A 24,543-nucleotide genomic window follows, 5' to 3' on the forward strand; every position below is an offset into this window, starting at 1 on the left:
GCATTGGTCAGGAGATAAATGCTTTCATTGTGCTTTTGTGTTACGCAAGAGGAGTAAAGAAAAAAACAATGCGAGTTGGGAAATCGGTCTACAGCTTCCTCTATTTACAAGCTTAGATCTGGTTTGAATCGAAAACTGAAAACAGTTTTAAAAAATTACTGTAAAAAATGCACAAAACAGTTAATGTACACTCCCTGGTTCACACATGTGTGTGTGTGTGTGTGTGTGTGTGGTGTTGGAGAGAGAACTCCACAACCCACCACTAAGTAGTTAAGGAGATCTTCACAAAAGCACTTCTACACACAAAACTGCCATACAATACCCCCATGATACAAATTAGTTCCTGCTATCTCTTACGTTATAGCAGCTATAAACAGGTGGCAAAGGTCGTTCTTATTTCTTCCTTTCTTATTTCTTGTTTTCGGGTTAATAAGACACAAAATTCAGCTTCTTATAATAATAAAAAATATGGTTGTTGGTAAACTGTTGCCATATGGCAACAATGTGCAATGGTGGAAAGTATCAAATAGTCAAGAATAACCCAAAATATATGAGATTACATTTCAAATTACAGCATTTTCCAGACTATAAATTGCAGATTTAGATTTTTTTCCACCTAGTAAGCATGTAAACATTCTTCTAGAAAGAAATTACAGTTGTAAAAAAGTATGTGGATGGATTTACTCACTCAAAAACAAAAGCATACAAATATTAGCTCCAAAAATGTTTTGGGTGAAGTATAATTGAATTCTTTCTCTTGATTTTGTAAAATGATCTCTCTCGAAGGTGCAATTGTGAAATGTCTGAAGTTTCAACAGTAAATGAAAATATATACTATTAGTGAAGTCTAGAGGCTTGTTTGCTATGTAGGCCGGTTTTAACCCTCTACTGCATGAATTATTGCATTTACATAAAAAAAATATGGATTTTTATTACTTGAATTAATTAATTAGTCAAACATTTGTAGGGGTGGGTAGTTGGTAAATTGTTGCCTTATGGCAACAGTGTGCAATCTTGGAAAGTATCATATATAGCACAAAATGTAAGAGTACAATTCCAATTACTGTATTTTCTATACTATACGTTTTTTTTGCCACCTAATAAGCACGTAAAAATGATCTCTTACAGATGTAAAAAGTATTTTGACGGATTTACTCACTCAAAATAAATACAAAAAAATAGACACAAACACTTTTTGATTCATTCTCTTGAACCATAAAATTTAGAAAATAAGGTTCAATTGCAAAATGTCAACATTTTTCTTACTTTGAATGTGAAATGGGAAAATAATGAATGGGAAAATAGTAGTTTTGTATTAATGCCTATCAAAAACCTTTAGATAAATAAATATGTACATTTTTTTATTGACTTTGGTGCATTAAAAAATGAGCTCTCTATTTGTACGTTTTAATTGTTTGTGGATGCATACTGTGATGTATAACTGGGCTTATATTTTTTGATTCAGTGACACTTTATTAGCGACTAGAAAATGACCAGACGTCTATTAGTATTGTAGTGTTAGCTTTTAATGTACAACGTGAAATAAAAGTCCATGAAGATGTGTGATGATTTAACATAGATCCTTTCAAATCAGTGAAATAACTATCATAAATAATTGTTTAGCATAAAATGCATTTTAGCATCATTGAAAAAATTAAGTTCCACTGACAGAAGATCAAACTGTAAGTGTTGCTATTTTTACCCAAAGGGCTTAAATGATCAGCACTACCTGGTTCCTAGTAGTTTAACGCTAATCTAGCAGTCTAACGCTCCTTTAACAATTATTCAGTTTTAGCAGATTTAGCTTTAACCTCCAAAACCAAAATTTTACACTGCTCCACATCTCCTTTCATTACATTTTTTTTAACAAATACCTCTCAGACATCTCTCTTCATTTGCTTTTGAAGGAACACCAGAGTGTATAAAGTAGCTTATCTCTCAGCAGGATAGCTAGCAAGCTTCGAATACAGTTCCTCACATCAAAGGGACCTTCTTTATCCGGCCCACACACTTTGGCTTCTGACAGCGGATATTAAACGCTATCGGCGAGTTCTCACATTTGCGGACATGTAGGAAAAGGTGAGGGACATGGATTCACAGTGATTCAGCTTTCTCCACATGTCATGTACTGAGGTGGGTGTGTTGATGAGGGCAGAGTGACGTTAATCCTAAAGGTTTTTTTTTCTTTTTTTTTCTGGTTTGTCCTTCTGGGGGAATCTGTAACCTCTGTAAGTCCTACATTATTTATTATTCGCTTATTCAGTTTAATTATTTCTTATTCATGATATTTATTTAAATATTCCTATACATTATTAAGTAAGAGAGGAGTGTAAGTTTGCTCCAACTGAAGTTTCCTGGAATCTAGAATTATTAACCACCCAAGTAAACTTTGAATATATATGTATATTGAATGTATATACATTTTTAAGAGCTTTTGAGTATTTAAATAAGGATATACATGCTTTATAGTACTACTACTACTACTACTACTACTACTAATAATAATAATAATAATAAAATATGAAGAAGAAGAAGAAGAAAAGGTAGAATAACAATAGGGTGCTTATGCACCGTTGATGACCCCCCCCCCCATAATAATAATAATAATAATAACAACAACTAAAATAGTAATAAAAACAGGTAATAGTAATAATAACAATAATAATAATAATAATAAGAAGAAGAAGAAGAAGAATTATTAAATGGACACAATTTGGATGAGGAGTAGCCAAAATGGCAGTTAGATGTAAGCATTTTTAGCATGTTATTGTAACTTTTAATCAGTGGGTGGCTCTGTCACAAAATTTGTTGCATAGTCTCAGGTCATGGTCCTGAAAAAGCCAACCAAGTTTTGTGTCAGTTCGCAAAGTCATCGCTGAGATCACAGCCTCACTTCCTGTTTGGTGGCTTCACTGTCAGAGCCGTTGTCCCATTACAGGCAAACCATTTGGAGTATCAAAATTCCTTTGATATCTTTCCTGAGAGTTACCCTGAAGATGATGTGTGGCAAATTTGGTGATGATTGGACAGCATTTGTAGGTGGAATAGCGAAAAAAGTTTTTGACAGAATCTAAGATGGCGGAAAATCTAATTAGGTGGAAATTGACATCGTAGAGTGCGTCGAACTCGTCTTGACCCAGGGACTCCAGGAAAACACGGTTAAAAAATTTTTACCATTGTAAAAAATTGGATTGTGAGAATAAGCAGAACATGCCAATGCTTTGAAGGATGTAATGTTATTTAATTGCGAATCTGTTTTTAGAGGATTTAAACCGAACATGGTGAACAAATTATATTATAGAATTCAGGCAATTTTACTGGGGTTATCTCATACAGTGTAGCAAGTAATAATCTGGAAAGACCTTTGTAATATCACAGTCTAAAACTGGATTTAAAGAGAAGCAAATTAGTAAATGAATCACATGTAAATGAATCATACGTAAATGAATCACATGAAAATGTATCACTTGACTGAATCTCATGAAAATGAATCACGTGTAAATGAATCACAGGTAAATGAATCATACGTAAATGAATCACATGTAAATGAATCACATGTAAATGAACCATATGAAAATGAATAAATAAATTAAAGACAATTTTTTTTTTTTTACCATAAACATACTTCCATATTAGGCCCAAATTTGACCTGATGGTGGAGCTAGAGCATTGGCAGCACTTGGCCTAAATTTGGTCGAAATGTTCCGTGGACCCTCCCCAATCAGTGTGCCAAATTTTACAACATTTTTACCAGATGGTTCTATGTGCTACCATAGACAACTTAGCCAGAAGAAGAAGAAGCAGCAGAAGAAGAAAAGGTAGAATAACAGTAGGGTGCCTATGCACCTCCGGTAGATAGACGGTAAATAGACTGAACTGAAATGAATTAACACTGAACTTTTGGCAGAAGCTACAGGTGTGTGTGTGTGTGTGTGTGTGTGTGTGTGTGTGTGTGTGTGTGTGTGTGTGTGTGCGTGTGTGTGTGCTAACATGACAGAGTTCCATATTCAGGGTTTCTATCAAAATGAAAGCACAATGTTCAGCTCCTTAATAAATCAGTATACACCACTAATTGTTATGCTAGTCACCTAGTATTCTCTTATGACACTGGCCTTTTCTAGATTATGTTAAAAAGAGACAGTCGTGGAACAGGAAGAGCAATCACACCGGCTTGTCAAACTCATGCTTTTAATCAAATTAAAAGAAAAATACAGGCTAAAATATTCATGTTTTGCTAGCTTTAGTATGTAAATACTTGCTATCTGTTAATCAGTGTTCGTTCTGCTTCTATGAACAAAATGTGAATTAGTTTGGATTTGCTACAAAAAAAAAAAATTTAATCCTATTTTGAAGAAACAAACTATTTTTTAACAAAATATTATGCCAGAATGCTAATACCTAGCATTCTACCACCATTCGAATCACAGTGCATGTAGCTAATTCAAAGACACACTAATATCAACTGTGACAATACGAGGAACAAAAAAGTGTCACTTGATGATACAGAGGACCTATGAGATAAAACACGTGTAAAAAAGAGTGATGGCTTCTTCTCCAGACACGATACCTCAATAGCAGAATAATTATATTTTGGCCCTCGGTAATTACCATTTTGCTCCTGTGTCCTTCATTTCAAATTACGCTGTTTTGATACAGCGCTCTGATTAAAATTCATTTAAAAATGGGCTTTAAATATGCTGTTAACATACGTATGAAAGGAAGTTAATGGCTTGACACTAATTACAGGATGATCCCTGCCGAGGACGATTTTAATTATATGAGCTCGAATCCGATTAGAGCTGTCTCTACGACTTACGCTTTAGGAAGTTGAGATACGTGCGTATGTATACACAACAGACCAGAAGTTTGAAAGCTACGCTGACTTTGTGACACTTAACTAGAGAAATGTAGACCGGAAAAAAAGGGTTTGATTATACTATTAGCGATAGTGTACAACTAACTCGTTCTGAAGTTGCATGAATTCTGCATTTATCAAAATTGGACATATCAGAGTGTTTTTTGTGGTTATTTATTAGTGTTTTTGGCTAGTGGGACATGCTTTTCTCACTAAGGAGCAGTATACAGTGCTTTGTAAACTTTTCCGCATTATGGCGTATTATGACCTGAAATTACAATGGATTTCTTTTGGATTTTATGAGCTACACAAAATTGTCCGTTATGTCAAATTGGACAATTTAGTTAGTTCTAAACCTACATCCAAATTTCTATAATGCCAAATGTTTGTGGACAGTTGAGTATCACCTGACCGCCCATATGTGGTTCTTCCAGAAACTCTTGGCACAAAGTTAGAAGCACATGATTGTATAGAATGTCTTTAAATGCTGTAGAATAACAATTTCCCTTCACTGGAACTGAGAGGCCCAAACCTGTTTCAGCATGACAGTGCCCCTGTGCACAATTTGAGCTTCATGAAGATATTGTTTGCCAAGGATGGTATAGAAGAACTCGACAGTCTTGCACAGAGCCCTGACCTCAACCCCACTGAACACCTTCGGGATGAACTGGAACGTTGCCTCGACATCAGGACGTGACTTCACTAATGCTCTTGTGGCTGAATGAACACAAATTCCTACAGCCGCACTCTAAAATCTAGTGGAAAGCCTTCCCGGAAGAGTGGAGCTTATTATAACAACAAATGGGGAATGAATCTGGAATGGGATGTTCAATAAGCACATGTGGATGTAATGATCATGTGTCCACATACTTTTGCACATATAGTGTATATTGTTAAAAGTGCTTTTCAGATCGAATCGAATTGAATTAAACACACCTCCTTTTGCCATAAAACAATGTTGTGACTAATAGCTTTCAAAAGTCACATAATTAGTCATGAAGTGTGACAGGAGTTCCACCAGTTTTGCCAAGAAGAATGCAAAAAATGACCTGATACTGTATGCAAAGCTGATATTGACTCGCAGCCTATGCAGATTCCATTTGTAAATTTGGAAAACGATACCCATTTTTCATTTAGTTTGGCATTAAGGAATATTTTATGTGGAGAGCTGATAATCAGAGTCCATTTTAATTCCAGGTTTTATCACTACCAAAAAAAACCTAATGGGGGGAAAACTTATGTTTGGCACTGCATACTGTGCATATATATATATATATATGATCTAGATCAGTTTCCCAAAAGCATACGCTGCTCACTCTGCCGTAGTAATCGCTAATCATGTTAAGCGGGTTGGATTTGTAGCGCATGAGCATTTGGGATAAAAAAAGAGGTCTCTGCCCGAGGACATGGAATAGGAGCCAGTTACTGAAAACCTTGCAGATAGTTTCAAAGCAAAGGGATGAACCATAATGTTGGGTACACCAATAGAGGAATGTGCAGGTTAGAACCAACTCGAATTGAATAAAAAAAAAAAAAAGTTCTATGTAATCAGTCTCTTGTGCCGTGGCTAATGTAATGATTCACAAAGTGGGTTCCTTGAAGCATAGCCAAGGGGTCTGGCATTTTTAATCTCTGTTACATAGCTGGAAATCACAAACTTCCAGAATAATAATTTAAAAAAAAAAAACAAGTAGGCCTTCTTGCAATGTGTTCTGTTTGGGGAAAATTCATGAAGAAAGCTTTATGCCTTCAACAGATCGCCAAGCCGAATAAACTGAATCTTTGAATCATTGGATTATGTTGATTGAGGTTGTCCGTGGAATTTCTGATTACAGTTAAAAGGGGCTAATGTGCAAAGAGTTTGAGAGCCCTTGATGCAAGGAAGAAAACACTTGGGTGGTGTGGTGTTATAGGAAAATAACCAACAGCGTGGCGTGATGCAGTGGAGATAATGTAATCACCCTGTTGTTGATTATATTATATATATTTTCAGTAATCACGTTCCACAGCAGTTTGCTCATCTGTCCTGTGTCGGAACTGGAGACTCCTTCCGAAAATGCTAAATCAATTTCTCCTCCCAGAAATCTTCATCATCGTTGATTACACACACTTTTTAAAATCTGGTTATATGACGTGTCTGCAATACAAGTCCCTGTGTAATGCATTGTTGTTATCATAGCAACATTACCGTTCTGGAGTGAGTGCATTACTGGTATAGAATTATATATATATATAAAAATGAATCAACACCTTCTGACCAATCAGAATTCAAAAGTGCTGTGTTATAAGTAATGGGTAGCTAATGTGATATTTCACAAGCTGAGGCCTAGCTCAATAAATTCTCCTTTCTAATTCCATTTCCAGAGAATATAACAATTCCCCCCCCCCCCCCCCCCCACACACACACATTAACCGGCGTTTCTATTTCTGGCCCAGGGTGTTGATTCTCAACTGACTGGCTAATGTCATACCTCAGATACAAGACCTCGGGCCCAGTCTGTGATTTCGTTCAATAAAACCAGCATTCAAATCCCATTCTCTGAGAAAATTACAGTGTAATTTCATTTAACCCTATTCTGCCTGTGCTGCTTTTTTTCTGACCCATATTCTATGTCGTGTGGTGAATTTCTTAAACAAAGAATATCAAGCCCTGGATTCTGCATATTTTTTTCCCCACACTTGCTCCGATACACTCGATAGGAACGGAACAACAGAAGAACGGGGAATAAGGTGTTGAATAATGCACTCTCGATTTCCTTTATAGTGTACTGGGAGACAAATAAAGTGTACAGAGTTAATAAAGCGACAGAATCAAGAGACAATGCATCAAACAGAATAGAAAATTACACAACCCTATGTTTCTTCTTGTAGCTTTGAGTCATTATGACCTTTGCGATTTTGAAAGATACGGCAGACGTTGATTTGCTTGAATCCCTCAGGGTGCTCTCTTCCCAGAGAGCAAATCTGAATACAGAGTAGCGTAGTCCAGGGATGAGAGACTATGACTGTTCTGCATGAGGGTGGTTATAATGGCAGCAAAAAGCTTTGAACGTCGGAGAGAGGAGAGAGAAAAAAAAAAAACGTAAATGAACGTGCATACAGTAGCATAGCCTTCAGAGCAGAGCTGTTCGTCAGAGTGTATACTGTAGCTTTGCTCCGTGGTGCTGGATAGCTCTTGACTTCGGGGCTTGTAATAAAGGTTTAATGATGTGCAGCTATTTGAGGAGCGCTTTAGTCTTTATGAACCATCCATAATGGTGACCTAAAAAAGAAAAAAAAAAAGTAATGACATTTATTTTTTAATCGAAATGCATGAACTGAGATGACACAGAGGACGAATGTCCTGCACAAAGATTACCGTAACGCAGATCATTTATGTTGCGATCTGGGAAAACCCATTGGCTGGGTTGCACCAATAATTTTTTAGGGGGTTTGGCAATAGTGAAATACCCGATTTGACGGTGCAGTGCAGTATCGGCGAGCATTTTTATTAAAAATGACTCACGAGCGAACTATAGACCCTGACGAGCGAAGACGACGGAAGCGTGCTCGTCTCAGCGCCCGGTGCTTGCTGAATTGAACTGCTGCATGCTCATGAATAACTGTATAAGCACAGTTCACAGCACCTTGCATTCATTTTTAATGAACATGCTCACTGATACTTCTATATACACTCAGGTCTCATATACTGTAGTGTTTAAAAGCCATTACATGTGGTATCAGGTCACTTGTGTTGTAGATGCTCTTGATATTTTCACACAGCACAGTTTGCAGCTTACTTGGTATTAATTATTAATCATTCAAATACATCCAAACACTCATTTCCTCTCTTCTGTTAATTAGCATAAAATGCTAATCACCAGGGTAAATGAACCTGGTAGCAGAACAATATGGGTATCGTTGTCGATGCGTCTTTATGTATAGCCGTACCTGTGCTTGTGCCTGCAGAGATCATGTTAGGTAAGTAAATAATAAAAACAGTCTGTTTACATAAAGATGTTTTAACTGCTAGCTTGCGTGGATAAGTGTGCTTTCTTCACGCGGTGAATGCCATGCTTTGTTCCCGTTGTTGGTTGTTGATCAAGCTTCAGCTGTAAACCGTACAAACACCAGCTGTCAAATGATCCACAATGCGCACACTGTAGAAGTTTAAAAGTCGTAATGTTGGAATACTAATTAAAAGAAACGGGAACTTAAGCCAACCGAACAAAATGCACTGAATGAATCAGCGATTATTCCCGTACGGATGTGAGAGCGAATAGTGAACAGTCAAGTCAAGAGTGATGATAAGGCTCTTGTTGGTCAGATTTACCTCAGGAGATAAGACAGGCGTACTGATCTGGGTGATGCTTATGAACGTGATTAACATTTTCAATCTTAAACTGTCATATTTGTTGTTGTTTTTTTGTTTTTTTACTATACTTTATGCATTTAATTAAATGCAAAGGACCTTTACGGGGTTATTTTTTATTTTGTTGTAATTATGTCTACCGTAGGTGTCTGTGGCATTGATTGTTGCACAAAACCAGGACAATCAACCATGGCAGCGATGTCTGCTGTGTATAATTGTGGCGGTATTTAATTAGCACATTCTTACACCGAGAACCGTGTAATCTGTGATTGTATTCTCACAGGGTTAACGCGACAAAACAAAGAAAGGAACAATATGGGTTTGATTAACTGCTCGCGTTTCATTTTTAGCCATTTATACTTTTCAATCGGTGATGGCTCAAATTCTGAGATGTTCTCTGTTTGTTCATATTGCGTGCTCCGTGGCCTTGTTTGTCTCATTCGGAAAGTGCTGAAGGTCCAGGCCTCCCTAAACAACTACACTTGCTGTTGACAAAGAGGATTAGCTTGTGTTTTGACATGGTTATTATTTGCTTAGTATTGATCCGCCCTTAATGTGTTGCACTCCGCTCTCCTGCACGGACTGAATAAATAGTCTCAAAGGCATGGCAAGGAGTCTCACTCCCCCGAAAAGCAGTGGGCGATTTTTAAAACAAACTCAATCAAGGTCCAGCCTGCTTTTACACCGAGTCATTATTAACAGTCGGCTTGAAAAAAGTCACAGATTCGAAATGCTGTCAACCAGAAATGAATATCCTATTTAAAATTCAGCCACAAGCAACATCGTGTCCTGTTTACTTATGTAAGGACAACGTAGAGTGCAGGATTTCCTTAAGTACAATAAGTATAAATAACGATGGAACTTCGCAGACTTTTTATATATGGTGTTTACATCCGGTGTGTATCTATATTCACTGCAACTCTAGCGTGTATCTGATTACCAAGGACAAGAATTTTGGCATTTCCCCTGTACTAAGAGACTGCTTTTTTGAAACAGAAGTAGGAATGCATTCATACATACATTTTATGCTAACGATGAGTATTAACCAAAGTATTAATTACTCAGGGATGATTTATGCCTCAGTTTAAATAGAGGCCATGAAAAGTGCTTCTTCACACACTTAGGATACTAGGCTCGCTCTTTATAACGTTAGCTGGTTCAGGGGTTCACAAACTTTTCCAGGGCAAGGCCCCGCAAATGGCGTTAACGTTTGACCGAGGCCCCGCTTTTGCAAGATGTCTTTAAAACACATTAAAAATACAGACTTCTGAATATATCCCCCTTTTGTATTAATAATTACATCTTACATCTTTACATTACATTACATTAGGAATTGATTGTGTGTGCGTGTGGTTTTCCGAGAGTGAGAATTTATTTATCACACCAAATTGTTGAGGCCCCCCGGGCGCCCTCTCTCGGCCCCCACTTTGAAAACCACTGAGCTAGTTGATTTTAAATGAAGTGAATTAGCTAGCTATATTAGCTACTTTGTACAGTAAATAAGTACTTGCGTTTCCCCCCCCCCTTTTTAGTCAAGAATAATATACTAGGTGAAAATAAGAGCTGTACTTTTTAATCACCTAGCATGAACTGTAGACATTTTCCTCATGTCATATCTCAGCCCAGCCATGACTCGGTTTCCCGAGAAGCAACACCTACTTCAAACATGGCCGCTGAGGACTACATTTCCCACACACGCATGCGCTCACCTTCCCCGGAGTTCTGATCACACACACCTGCAGCCAATCACTTCGCCCTCTCACTACAACTTAAAAGAGACTTTGGATGCATACAAACCTTGCGAAGTAAATGTTCAGCTGACTAGTTTCTCTGTCGTTATCCAAGCCTTCTACCATGTTTATTGCAAAGTGACGTTGACCATTGTTTACGTTCCCGACCTCGATTTCTGCCTTGCCCCGTTTTGTTTTGTTCGCGTGATCGCCTGACCCTTGCCTGTTTCTCGACTACGAACTTTGTTTACTCCTCTGGATTATACTGCCTGAATCTGCCGCCCGCATCTGCTTCCGTATTCCCCACGGTACGTGACACCTCACCTAGTCCAACATGTCCTGCTACTGATGAACTCATGTTTACGATGTTTTATCGGGTTACTTGTGTTGTATAGGAGATGCTGTAGTTCCTCCTTTTGATATTTTGCTTTGATTGTCCACATTGATTGTGAAATACGCCCATATTGCTGTTATTTTGTATTTTAGGTACATTATGCTCACATCAGATAATATGACGCGGTCTTATCTTTACAAGTTCAAGCAAATGGGTATGGTATCCAACTGATACCTGATACCAGTGTCAGTGTCGATGCCTTTACCTTCATTCTTTCGGTAATTGTTCAAACTTCGCACATACAATAAATAATTCGAAACTACACCGGTTACGTTCTAACGGTGAGACAGGCGTGAAATTGTTTTTGTCTAAATTTCCAACAGAAGTGATAAACTATCATTTCTAGTTGCTATGGTAACACAACTACAAACTCCTTCATCTTAAAAAAGTAGTCCTATCTCTGACAGGATGCTAATTTGAAGCGTAATTGACAAATTTGACTGACAGCACAGAAATATGTTTCCCATATACTGTGAGTTTATTGACACAGGTCAACATCATCCCGGAGACTTCCATTATAAGAAAATATTATAATAACGTGGTAAACAGTGGTTTTTTGTCATGAGAACACATGAGAACATGGCACGTCTGGGTCGAAGACACGTTACAAATAACTTGATCGGTTCCTTTAAAAACTCACCGATCGTAATATACTACTGTTGAGTGACTACTTCACCTTGTCACTGTAGGAATCATCACATTAATGCGTCTAAAGATCTTACTCCATTTCCTATATGAATCATCTGCCCTATGATTACACTGAAATATCATGTAGACTTTCAATGCAGTCTGTATCCCAAAGGATTTTCTCCCACATTGGATGACTAATGTATTGTGTTTTTTAAAATAAGGGCTAGGTTGGATTGTCTATGCCCCTGAGGTTTCTCTGAAGCTTAAGGTGACGATACGCTGGGCTGAAATGAGGATATCAGATGCAGAATTCCATCAGTCACTTAGACAGGCGTCCTTTCCACATGCTCTTCACCTTGGCTTGCCGAGTGAGGGATGGCAGCCTCCGAGCTCTTGTGATTGTGGTTTTTCTGAGGGTAACTTACCAGCAGATCTCTGACTGATGGATATTCTCACTCTGGCAGACATATGATCACACCATGACCTTAGCCTAGAATGAGCCTTGAGCAGAGCTGAAAGTTTGAATCTAACCTCTTTATGTTCATATGGAAATGATTGCAAAGGTAAATTTGGCCTTAAAAGTAAATATATATGTATTATAATATAGCTCATGGTAGGGCTGGGCGGTACAGCTAAAAAATTGATCACAATTTAATGTTTCATATCATTCGGAGTCGATAATTATTGATAAATGTTCATCTTTTTCATAAAAAAAAGGTAGAAAAAAAGGTTTGAATTTAACAACTGTTTATTTATTTATTTATTATTATTTACCCACTTTATTAAGACACACAACAAAGCATTTTAGTTTTAACAGTCAAAAACAAAATAGAATTTAAACAAATATCTTCTCTTATATCTTAGATGAAGATTAAATAAATTATTAAATATATTAAATATATGAAGTATTAAAGAAAGTCTTAGTTAACTCTTAGAACATAGTAAATAAAATGGTACAAAATGTGTGCAATGTAAAAGGCAAACTTTAAGGGAGATCAACATCGCATTATAGCGCAGAATGGAACTCCTGGTGCTCTGGTTTGTGCTCAGCCTGTTGACATAGTTAGCCTAGCCTCGTATAAAACTCCCACTTTAACACTTTCTTCTGGATAACACTGTGCTGAGGTCTGTGTCTAACGAGTCGAGCTCCTGCTCTGAGGACACTCATTGACTACGTTTTCGTGGACAGCAGTAATGTAATTATGGACCTTATTCTGAATAAGACAATATTGTGATTAAGGTGTTTACATGAGTCGCTTTTAGAATACTCCTTTCATGTTCCCGTTTTACGTGTCATAGGTCATAGATCGATTAACGACACACGTCATTACGTCCCCGCGCCACGCCGTCCGACGTCCCTCCAGAATTTCACGTATCGACATACATTTCATCTTCGTTATGGGACCGTGTACAGTTTTGGGTGTTTTTATTTTTAATTTTTACGAAAGCTTCAAGTGTGGTTCATTATTTGTCGTGCTGTACGTGCAAATAAACGACTGCTTGAAGCCGTGGGCTGCGTCCCAAACCGCGTACTTACCGTCTATATAGTAGCTGAGATACATATATTTCTCCTACTATATAGCAGGTAAGGACGCGGTTTGGGACGCAGCCATGCTCTCTTGTTTGCCGTCAAACGGTTGAGCGCTGCCGTGTGTGTACGTGTCCTCTCGCAAAATGCGGTGAAAACTCCCACACGACGTTAATAGTGTGATTAAGGTGTGTACATGTCTGTAATACACCTCGATAATGCGACTAAAACAGGAACACTCCACACGTCTTAATTCCATTTGTGTTTACTTCGAGTATGACTTTAATCAGATTAAGGTAATTAAAATCGCTGTTTACATGCTAGTTTCTTAATCAGGGTATCGTCTTAATCGGGTTAATATCGGATTATTGTTGTCCATGTAAACGTACTGACTGTCCTCCCCAGAGCCGACATTTTAACAGAAAACACAAAAAGCGGAAAAACGTCACATTTGTTCCTTGCCACACGCAAGTCACACGCACTGTACATGTGCGGAGCATTGCACATTGCGCATGCGCACTACCAGTCTCTCGCAGCTTGTGTTTCCGTACTTGGCCGGGACTGTTTTTTTTTTTTTTTTGAAAAGCTCACACACAACGGTGTTCTGATGTTAGTCAGACGAAAAGAAACCTGACATGTCCTTTTTCCACAATCTCCTCGGCAGGCACGGCACTCATTTTCACGTGTGTTCTGATGTCACGTGGCGATGATGCAACCGAACCCCACAGATACTTGTTATTGGCTGTTTGCTTGTCACTCATAGCACACTCCTTTATCAAGACATATGGTAGGCTGTTTATGATCCAGGGATGGCGCACGATTGAGGGTTGTTCATGCAACCAAACTTCATATATGTTTACATTTTATCGAGCGTTATACTGAACATTGTTTCTATCGTTACAGATAAAGGTGTACCATCGAAAAATACCGATACCGTTTTATCGCCCAGCCCTAGCTCATGGTCAAATTCATATTGCGATATTGACGTAGGCGTAGCAGGGTAGGAAAACCAGATTACTTGAATAGGTGAATGTTGGCAAACAGCCAAAAATGACTAAAAATAATCCATTTTCTTTAGCCAAAATAGCATATTCATCATAAAAATGAAGAAAGGTGTTTATTTACTTTTCAATCTTGACTAGATTATCTTCCTGCCAAGATCACGTTGTGTAAGGATCCTGTTTAACAAATGCAGCAGTAAATGAGTGTGACTTTCTCACACAGTGAGTGTCATGCTTTGATCAAGTTGGTGTATCGCTAAATACCATATCGAAGTCTAATCAATTCATTTTGTAATCAGATACCAGATGATTTCCGTCATGGTCCAGCGCCACATTGTTGTTGAAATCTTTAAAAGCTATTTTCTTCTTTCTTTTTTCACTTTTGGAAAATGCTATACCTTCTGCTATGATTTCTGGTTGAGACACACACATATTTTAGTTCAGGATATTATAGGAATTTAAAAAAAAAAAAATTTATTCTAGGCTACCATGAATATTTGACCAATATTGAACCAGTTGTCGAATTTATGTTCATTTTTCCACTTTGCACAGAACTATCTGTAATGATTTATTCTGCTAGTAGTATTTCAACATTAAACTGTGCTTCTCTTCAGTTATACTTAGATATGCTAGTATATCACAAATAAACTGCAAGTGTACTTGAAAGTGTAATTCTTTTACAACACTTTTTTTTTCCTTAAGGAAAGGGATCTAATTTGGGCTAAATTTGAAGCTAACATTTATAGCTTGTCCTTGGTGAAGGTGATCTAATCTTATGAGAGTTCTCTCGCCATACGACTGTTCAATAAAATGTAGAAGAGAGAACTGTTGCTCTGATGGCTTCGGTTAATGGCTTCTACACACTACACGACTTTCAAAGAGGTCGGGTTGTGGTACCGTTCATATTACACAACTGTCCGTCTTGTCATGGACGTCGTAGGGTTTTCAAATTACACCTTCGACACATTACAAAACATCCCACTACTGACGAATCCCAGACGACTCTGCCTGGACTCCAAGTTACGTTTCATAACAGAGTACGCGCAAGAAGTGATACGAGAATTACACGAGATCACGCGTGAGTAGACGTTCTCGTGCTTGTCCGGGCAGGGTTGTCCACTAATCAGGGATAAATCCCTGGTTTTAACCTCCTCAACTGAAAGAAACAATGTGTATGCTTTTAAACACCTTTACATCATATATTTTATTGGTTACAATATGAAAAAGTACCTCCTGAAAAATCTCTGTCGAAGAGAACTGGCAATTTCTCTCCAGCTCTTCTCTTTCTCCACCCGGTTATGGTACAGTTCAGAGGAAAGAGCAAACAGGCACTGCTGCTCCTGCCAGTGTTCCACTAATTTTTCTTCCGTTTCATCTGTCCAATGAGACTTTCTTGATACCGCAGCCATGCTAGTTGATGGTCTGTTGCAGGTACATCAGGACTCCTCCCACTGAAACTTCCCTGGTCATGTCTCATTGGCTGTTGGTCAACACTGCAGTTATATTCAGTCTAAACACATTTCACATTACACGATTTGCAATCGCAGACCAGATATTTAACATGCGAGATATCTCACCGACATCTGCGACGCATCAGAGCTTCTCTCAGATCGCATTTTTGATAAGCCATACTTTGCGCTCGTCGCTCATGGGAACGAGCTCTGCTTTGCCCATGATTTCGGGCTTTTGATGGCGATCTCGACAAAACTGTCGGCGAGTGAGAATTGGGCTTAAGCTTGGCATTAGCCGCTGTTTTGTAGCTACCATATTATTTGATCAACAATGATTTTTGTGTTTATAGATTGCCAAAAGCTAAACCAACAAAACTTGACAGGCAGCACAGGTTTACTGCTAACTAGCTACTGTATGTTCATCTCACTCTTTGACACAATGTTTATGTTTTTTTCACCTAGACTTGCCAAACCTCACTGACTAGTTAGTTGTTGTTTTTTTTTCCTGTCACTTAGCAGCTACTTGCGTACATAAGATACGATAAGTATTTTGCAGAGGGTCTTTTCGTGATTGTTGCAGCCAGAAATGCTTGATTTTGCCGGGTTTTTTTTGTTTGTTTGCTTGTTTTTAATCTGCGATGCAATTTGCAGAGTTTGTTGTGCTTTTTTTTGTGGAAAACTACTTGAATTGGCGACATTGCAATTGCACGTTCATAGTGATGTTTGTTGGTAAATGAGACCTTTTAGCTGTACTCGTGGTCAGTGCACGTGAATCAACGAGAGCTTTGGCTGAATGCGCGTTGTGATGATCTCACATGACACGTCTTGGCCCAAATCTGCGGAAAATCTGCAGTAATTTTGAAAAATGGCAAGCTCCTGTGAATATTGCCGGAGGTTCCTTCATTTTGCGTTAATTTCTGCGATCGCAAAATCCTGGAGGGACAGATAAAAGCAGGTAGGATTCTCCTGAGACATGTGAAGCCACCACATGTTTTCTTCATAGGTCAGCTAACAAACTTTATGAGCGAACAAGAGCTATCGTAATTGGTTAGTGTCCTTCTGATTGACAGGGCAAAGTGTAACACCATCTTTTATACCCAAAAAGTCAGGACAGTTACATTCTTTTGGAATCTTTAGTATTGTTAGGATTCGTACACGCCATTTCCTATTGACATGGTGAGTCCTTTACTGTTGTACAATTTTAGAGTGGTTTTATCTAAATTCGAAAAGCTGGTGTTCATTTTTGAGTAACCAGTGACAACATAAATGATGACATACAGTATCTCGTGTTAAATGAATGTATCCTATAAACAGCAAAAGTCATGCACTGCGTTATTGATAGAGCCCTCTAGCACTGCAGAAATGGCAGTCCCTGCTAGTAAAATGGCCATCAGATAAAGCAGACAGGCTAATACGGCCCGTGTCAGGCTGCTTTGTGGAGAGGGGTTGGGCCGCATAGAAAGGACAGTGGAACAACATATCCGTCAGATGGCATGGGCACGTGGCTTGGCTGCCCTGTGGATCACGACCTGGGAGTCCCTGATGGATCTGATTGCTGTGCTTTGGGAGGACAGATGGTGTGTGTTGAGGTGCACATGAATATGTGTGTGTATGGATGCTGAACAAGGAAATTTAATATTTTGTGACCCAACTATGCTTGACCCTGGCTTGAACTTTTCAATCTATCCATCATTTTGCCTACTTTGCCTATAATATTGTAGTTGCTAGTCTATTAGTTATTTGTAGTTTTCTGCAAGGAGACATCAACTGAACATTTCCCTGTGTAGAAGTCAGCACTTACTGTAGTGTCAACAAAAAACATGTTCATCTACGGGAAAGTCTTCAAGACAGACGACTTTAATTAATAATAAACTAATGAACTGTAATCCTTAGCAAATTGATGCGGCAACGTATCACAGCACGTTGTTATGAATAATCTTCAGCATGTGCTGTCATGTTTTATTCCTTTTTTAGAAGACTGATAACAGACCACATATAGGCTCGACGCTTATAAAAATGTGTTTTCAGTCCACCAAAAACCATTACTGGATCTGCCAGCGGCTCTCAGCCTCCATCACTGTCTCACATCCCTGTACCTGACCTGAGCGAGCTGTCATGAAACACACACACATCCTTATCCCAGGCCTAACACGAACACACTCCTATCACATACCTGAATGAACTGTCATTGCAGCCATCCAGCCTGAGGCCCGTCGAGCGATCACAGCAGACTATCACCCACACTCACAATCGTGTCCTGTCTCCTGAACGACCTGCCAATGCACTCACACACTTCAGCCATACATTATAGGCCTCCAGCGGAGCAGAGAAGTGGCGCTGGTGCATCTACAGTCTGTCACCAAGAGGCCGTTCATCAGTCACATACTCCTCACTATTGATTCTCGTCCTGGAGCTGAGTGAAGAGGACACCTGTCACACGGAAGAGTGAGTGAGGTGAAAAGTTGTGATGGGGGGAAAAAAAAATCAATACTTAAATGCATGCATGGACATCATTAAAATCGGATGTATACTTTAGCGACATACACGGATAGATTTTTTTTTACTGAAAAAATGCAAAGTACTAAATATTTCTGATCAAATGTACAGGTTTGGGCTGTCAAAGTTGTGCTGGTAGATCACAAACAGTAGATCTTTTTGTCTTTTTTTTTTTTTTTTTTTAATAAAATTATTACATTACATTTCAGTTTTAATGTTTTTTTTTTTTTAATTTTATTTTATATAGTTTTTGTATTTGGTGATATTTTGCTCCATTTCTTATATTGTATACATAAAACATTTACATTTCTTATACTAAAAATCTGCCGTTAAAATGCTCTCCAACAGCAACGTGTCCTGAATGTCTCCCTGTCCACCATTTATGCTCACTAAGCAGGTTATAACATCAAAGTATTGCATCACCTACAGTATACACTGATCAACCATAATATTAAAACCACCTGCCTAATATTGTGTCGGTCCATCTTGTGCAGCCAGACAGCTCTGACCCGTCCAGGTGTGAACTCCACAAGACCTCTGAAGGTGTGCTCTGGTATCTGGCACCAAGAGGTTAGCAGTAGATCCTTTAAGTCATATAAGTTGTTGCATGAATCAGACTTGTTTTATCCAGAATATTCCACAGATGCTCGATCGGATTGACATCTGGGGAATTTGGAGGCCGAGTCAACACCTTGAACTCTTTGTCATGTTCCTCAAACTGTTTCTGAACAATTTTTGCAGTGTAGAAGGGAGCATTATCCTTCGGAAAGAGGCCACTGCTATTAGAAAATACCATTGACATGAAGAACTGGTACCCTGTCCAGGGTGTACCCCGCCTTGTGCCCGATGCTCCCTGGGATAGGCTCCAGGTTTCCCCGTGACCCTGAAGAGGATAAGCGGTATAGAAGATGGATGGATAGATGGATGAATTGACATGAAGGGGTGTACTTAGTCTGCAACAATGTTTAGGTAGGTGGTACGTGTCAAAGTAATATCCACAGGAATGGCAGGACCCAAGGTTTCCCAGCAGAACATTTCCCAGAGCATCACACTGCCTCCGCCGACTTGCCTACTTAACTTAATGCATCCTGGTGCTATCTCTTCACCAGGTGCGCGACGCACACGCACCCGGCCTTCCACGTGATGTAAAAGAAATGTGATTCATCAGACCAGGCCACCTTCTTCCATTGCTCCATGGTCCAGTTCGGTGGACAGGGGGTCAGCATGGGTACGCTCCGGTCCGCATCTACGCAGCAAGCTGATACCTTTCTGTCATAGCCAGCATTAACTTTTAAACGCACATCGATGAGCCATGGGTGCCCATGACCCTGTCTCCGGTTCACTGGTTGTCCTTCCTTGGACCACTTTTTGGAGGTACTATCCACTGCATACCAGGGACACCACACAAGATCTGCTGTTTTGGAGATGCCCTGACCCAGACATCTAGCCATCACAATTTGTCACTCAGACAAAGAGTCACTCAGATTCGTACGCGTGCCCATTTTTCCTGCTTCCAACACATCAACTTTGAACGGTACCACTATAACGAGACAATCAATGGTATTCTCTTCAACTGTCAATGGTTTTAATGTTATGGCTGATTGGTATATGCTCAGTATAACACTATTTGAGATTCAGCCAAGAAAAAGTGTGACTACTGGAAATTGATTACTACCTACATGTAATGTCACTTTCAATGCACATACTGTGTTTGTTTTGAGAAGTGGTAAAAGTGCCGAATTATTATTATTATTATTATTATTATTATTATTATTATTATTTTACTCAAGTACACAAAAGAAAAATACGTCTGCCTGAAATCACACGCTGATTTTTGGTAACTGATGATAAATTAGAGCCTCATTCAACAGGAATCTGAGTGATGTAGGAAAACATTAGCAACAACGCTAACTGACAACAGCGTTATTCTTAATCTCTCCAGTGTTAGCTAGCACGATGATAACTCTGACAGTGCAAACTAGCTGAAGGCCAGTAGCTAGCTTTCATCATTCTTACTAATAACATCTTCATTTCTAAACTCTAAAATGTTAGATAGCATAACTCTGGCAATTCGAATAAACCAAATGTTAATAGCTAGCTGTCACCGTGCTAACTAACAACAGCTTTATTCAGTCTCTCTGAAATGAAAACTAGCATGTTAACTCTGAGGATTTAAAAGAGCCGAATAATTAATAGCTAGCTGTCATCTTGCTAACTAACAACAGCTTTATTCCATGTGTCCGAAATGTTAGCTAGCATCATGATGATGACTCTGCTAATTACCGAGCTGTCACTTTGCTAACAAACAGCAGGTTTATTTCTAATCTCTCAAAGGTTAACAAGCATGTTTAAACCTCTGAGGATACAAACGAGCTGAATGCTAATATCTAGCTGTAACTATACAAACTACCTTAATATATACATGTGTAAAGGAACATGGATTTTAATTTTAATTGTAATTTTTTTCCTTTGAATACGTAAATATCGTGAAAATTCAGCGTTATTCGATGCCAGAATTTTTCTTTTGACAGCGCTAATGGAAATACATTAAGCCTAGTGCTTTTGGTGATGGATGAAAACAAAAAAAAAAGATGATGTTCTAAAAGCAAAATATCATCATACTGGAAAAAAATGCATAATGTAGGCTTCAGAAATGAAAAATAACGAAATAATGTTTGCATTGTGCATGCTGAATCGAAATAGCATCAAATTGTGAGCCGCTGAGAGAGAAAGAGAGAACGAGGTAAGATTGAAAAGCCATCTTTTTTTTTAGGAATCTCATTAAAGACACTTCATTTTATAAGCAGGCTGCATTACTTGACTAATCCAAACGAAACTGCATACACTGCGTACATTCATCACTGAGGGAGTAAACCTGATCTGTGCTGTAATTTAGCGCCCCTAGAATCTCATCAGTTTCTGGAGAGGATGGGGTTTATGCGCCTTCATTTTCACGTTTGTTGTTTGCAGCACTTCAGACTTTTCAGGCTTGAAATGGGGCTTCAGAAAGATGCGAAAGGTCGGTATTTACACATAGACGGATGCTGTGTGTGTTGGGGGCAAGTGTGTGTAAACATGTAACAGGCGGGCAGAGTCGAGTCCGTGGCTGCTGCAGTTTTCCTCTTCAGCGCAGGGCTTCTTTGTCAGAACGCATGTTGTGATCCGTCGCTTCCCCAGAGAGACACAGAGAGAGGCAGAGAGAGAGAGAGAGAGAGAGCGCACGTGTGTCACATGCTGAGCATTAGCTTCAGAGTGAGTTGACGATGGGCCAGTGTCAGAGCAACACACCTGCCTGGGGCCACACTCTACATACACACATACACACACATGCAAAAAAGAGAGTCCTCACAAACTGTTAGCACATTGCCTGCTTCTGCTGTGGTGCACTATATTTAAAAAAAAAAACAAAAAAAAACATTTTTATTCTTTGATAGGTCATATATGACGTATAATACATCATATACGATTGTGACTGTCCATTCTTGTTCAGTAACCTCTATACTATAAGTCATATTTATTTTTCAGGTCATATCCTCTTTTTGCAATAGTTAACGTCTTTAAGTTAAGGCAAGGAGGAATGTAATTTATTTCCTAATATCTAATGTTGCGCATTATTATACTATTATGATAGCTTTATTGTGGTACAGACTGCAACAAAATACAATGACATTCTTCATAATTACTTATAGAGAATATGTCACCAATGTGTTATTAATGTTATTAAGGGCTACATTATGTACTTGTATCTCACAGAAGGGGAAATGTTAGTGCTTTCATTAGGGGGAAAAAAAAATCACAAGGAGGCAACATTGTGATCGGAGGTAATTATAGAGAGTCATGTATATAAATCTGTGATTTATTTACTTATTTCATTTTAATATATTTCTACATGCACGTCTAAATGTCATGTACGAATCCCAAATCGCTTTGTATTCACTACTGCATCATGGCGTTGTAAATCCTACCTAGTGTAGTGCATTAGGAATTCAGCCATGAAGGAAGAGATTCCAAGATTCACTTGAATTTAAGAGCGCATTTAGGACAATTTTTTATCGGAAGAATTTATGAACATGAACATAAAAAAAAAATTCTAAAGGAATAAATTCAGGGGCCTTTTCTTACATAAAGCCACAAGGTTCGCATTTAGGCAAAAAAAAAAAGTCTGATATGTGGGAATAGGAATAAAACATGACAAAGTGTGTGAATTTTTTTTCTACAACATCTTACTATATGTAATCGAATAAAAAAACTTCGTCGTATGAACATAATGAAAGTAATGAAGAACATTTACACATGCTTTCATATGTTTATGTGGAGTTTCCACTATACAAAGCCCTTGTATAAAGTAGTAGAACAAGTGCATTATTGTGCACTAACATACAGCTAAAGGGACGGCTTTACGTCTAAGTCAGGGGTGTCCACTCTTATCCGGAAAGGGCCGGTGTGGATGCAGGTTTTCATTCCAACCAAGCAGAAGCCAAACCCGAGTCTATTGAAAGTCAAGATCAAGGTGTGGCCTCTGCTTGGTTGGAATGAAAACCTGCACCCACATCGGCCCTTTCCGGATAAGATTGGACAACCCTGGTCTAAAGCCTAAGGCAACAGATACGTTTGTCGGGTTTTGTCAGATCAGTGTGTCGGCATCTGTTGGTGTTGGTCTGCATTTGTTTTCACTGTCTGAACAAGTTCAATCGGTGTTTGTCGGGCGTGGAATGTCTGAGCAGTGCGGTATGACTTTCCAACAAACTGTGACGTAATCTGACCTGGGCACGAACCGTTGCCATGACGATGAGGCAAGCATCCCTGAAAACTCCATAGAAACAAAAACCTGTGCGCTAGGTGCTAGGCATGCTAAATCGTTCTTGTGGGTAAAATGGCAGATTTCTGGACGAATCAGGAAGAAGAGCATAAATTATGTATCGATGTGTTATTTAAATAATTTTTATTTTATTTTGACCCCTGGTGAGGATCACATACTCTTGTGTTTTGGTTTTAATTGGCATCATCCGCTAAACGTATGACATTTTTCATGTAAGAAGCGAAATCTCAACTAATGTTTATAACTTACATTTGCGTTAAAATATTTTTCATACAGTATGCATGAGCTAATAATGGTCTTAGCTTACCACATAGCCTAGCTTACGATGTTTTTCTTGGAGTTGTTGAAACTCCTTGGGGACAAACCAGGCAAAATTTTGACAGCTTGACAACTGTCCTCTGCGTAAATGTAACTAAGCGTCCTGTCTCTCACGTCACAACAGCCAGGGCTTCACTCACAACCCTTTTCGTCTCACTCTTTCACTTTTTACGACACGTAAAGTAACATTTTTATCGTGGTAAAAGGATCATCCATTTTTAAACCAGTCTGACTGTCTGTCGAAAAGTTTGTTGCTGTCTCTTGGGGAAATGTGAAAATGAGTTGTTTTTCCCAACATTCTAAATCCAGCAGCCAACTTTTAAATGTTGGTGATTGTCGGAGTTGGTCGGCGTCTGTCAGTGAACTGGGCTTAACTGTTACAAAGCACTGACGCTGGAGACTCCTTCCAGTAATACTAAATAAACACTTCCTCATAGAAGAGTATATCAACAATTCTACATGCTTGTATCCCGTTTACGTGAAATGTCCACCGTACAAGTCCCTGTGAATGAGAAGTTAGCATAACTATAACATTATAAAACAATTTGATTCGCCATGTGGTCGTGACTACTGTCGTAGGTGCTAGTATAGAATTACAATCGAAGCAACACCTTCGACCAATCATAAAGAAAAGTGCAACAGTGCTGTGGTATAAGATATCTTCAATAATAAACTACATAACGTGCCAAAACATGTCAAATGAATGTGAACCTTCAAATGGTTCGTGAAGGTTTACTAAATGGATGCAATCAGTCGACATTCTCACAGAGGGCATTCATGTTAACTGGGGCGTGACATGGTGAGAGTGGTGTTTTAAGCTAGGAAAAAAAAAAAATGGGCTCATCTGGTTTGAGAGAATCAGGTACAACAGGGAGCATGCCACACACTCACACCACTGCACACACTGCCTCGGAGAAGGGTTGCCACAAATACAGTCATGTGAAAACAATCAGAAAGAGATTGCACAAAT

General features: G+C 38.7%; 1 protein-coding gene across 2 annotated transcripts in view; it reads left to right on the forward strand.

The window, feature by feature from the left end:
• The window catches only part of nlgn4xa (neuroligin 4 X-linked a), a 92,652-nt gene that overhangs the window by 38,106 nt on the left and 30,003 nt on the right, over window positions 1-24,543 (forward strand). The window lies entirely within an intron of this gene.

Source organism: Ictalurus furcatus, chromosome 26 (genome assembly GCF_023375685.1).
Source record: "Ictalurus furcatus strain D&B chromosome 26, Billie_1.0, whole genome shotgun sequence".
Classification (NCBI taxonomy): Eukaryota; Metazoa; Chordata; class Actinopteri; order Siluriformes; family Ictaluridae; genus Ictalurus; species Ictalurus furcatus.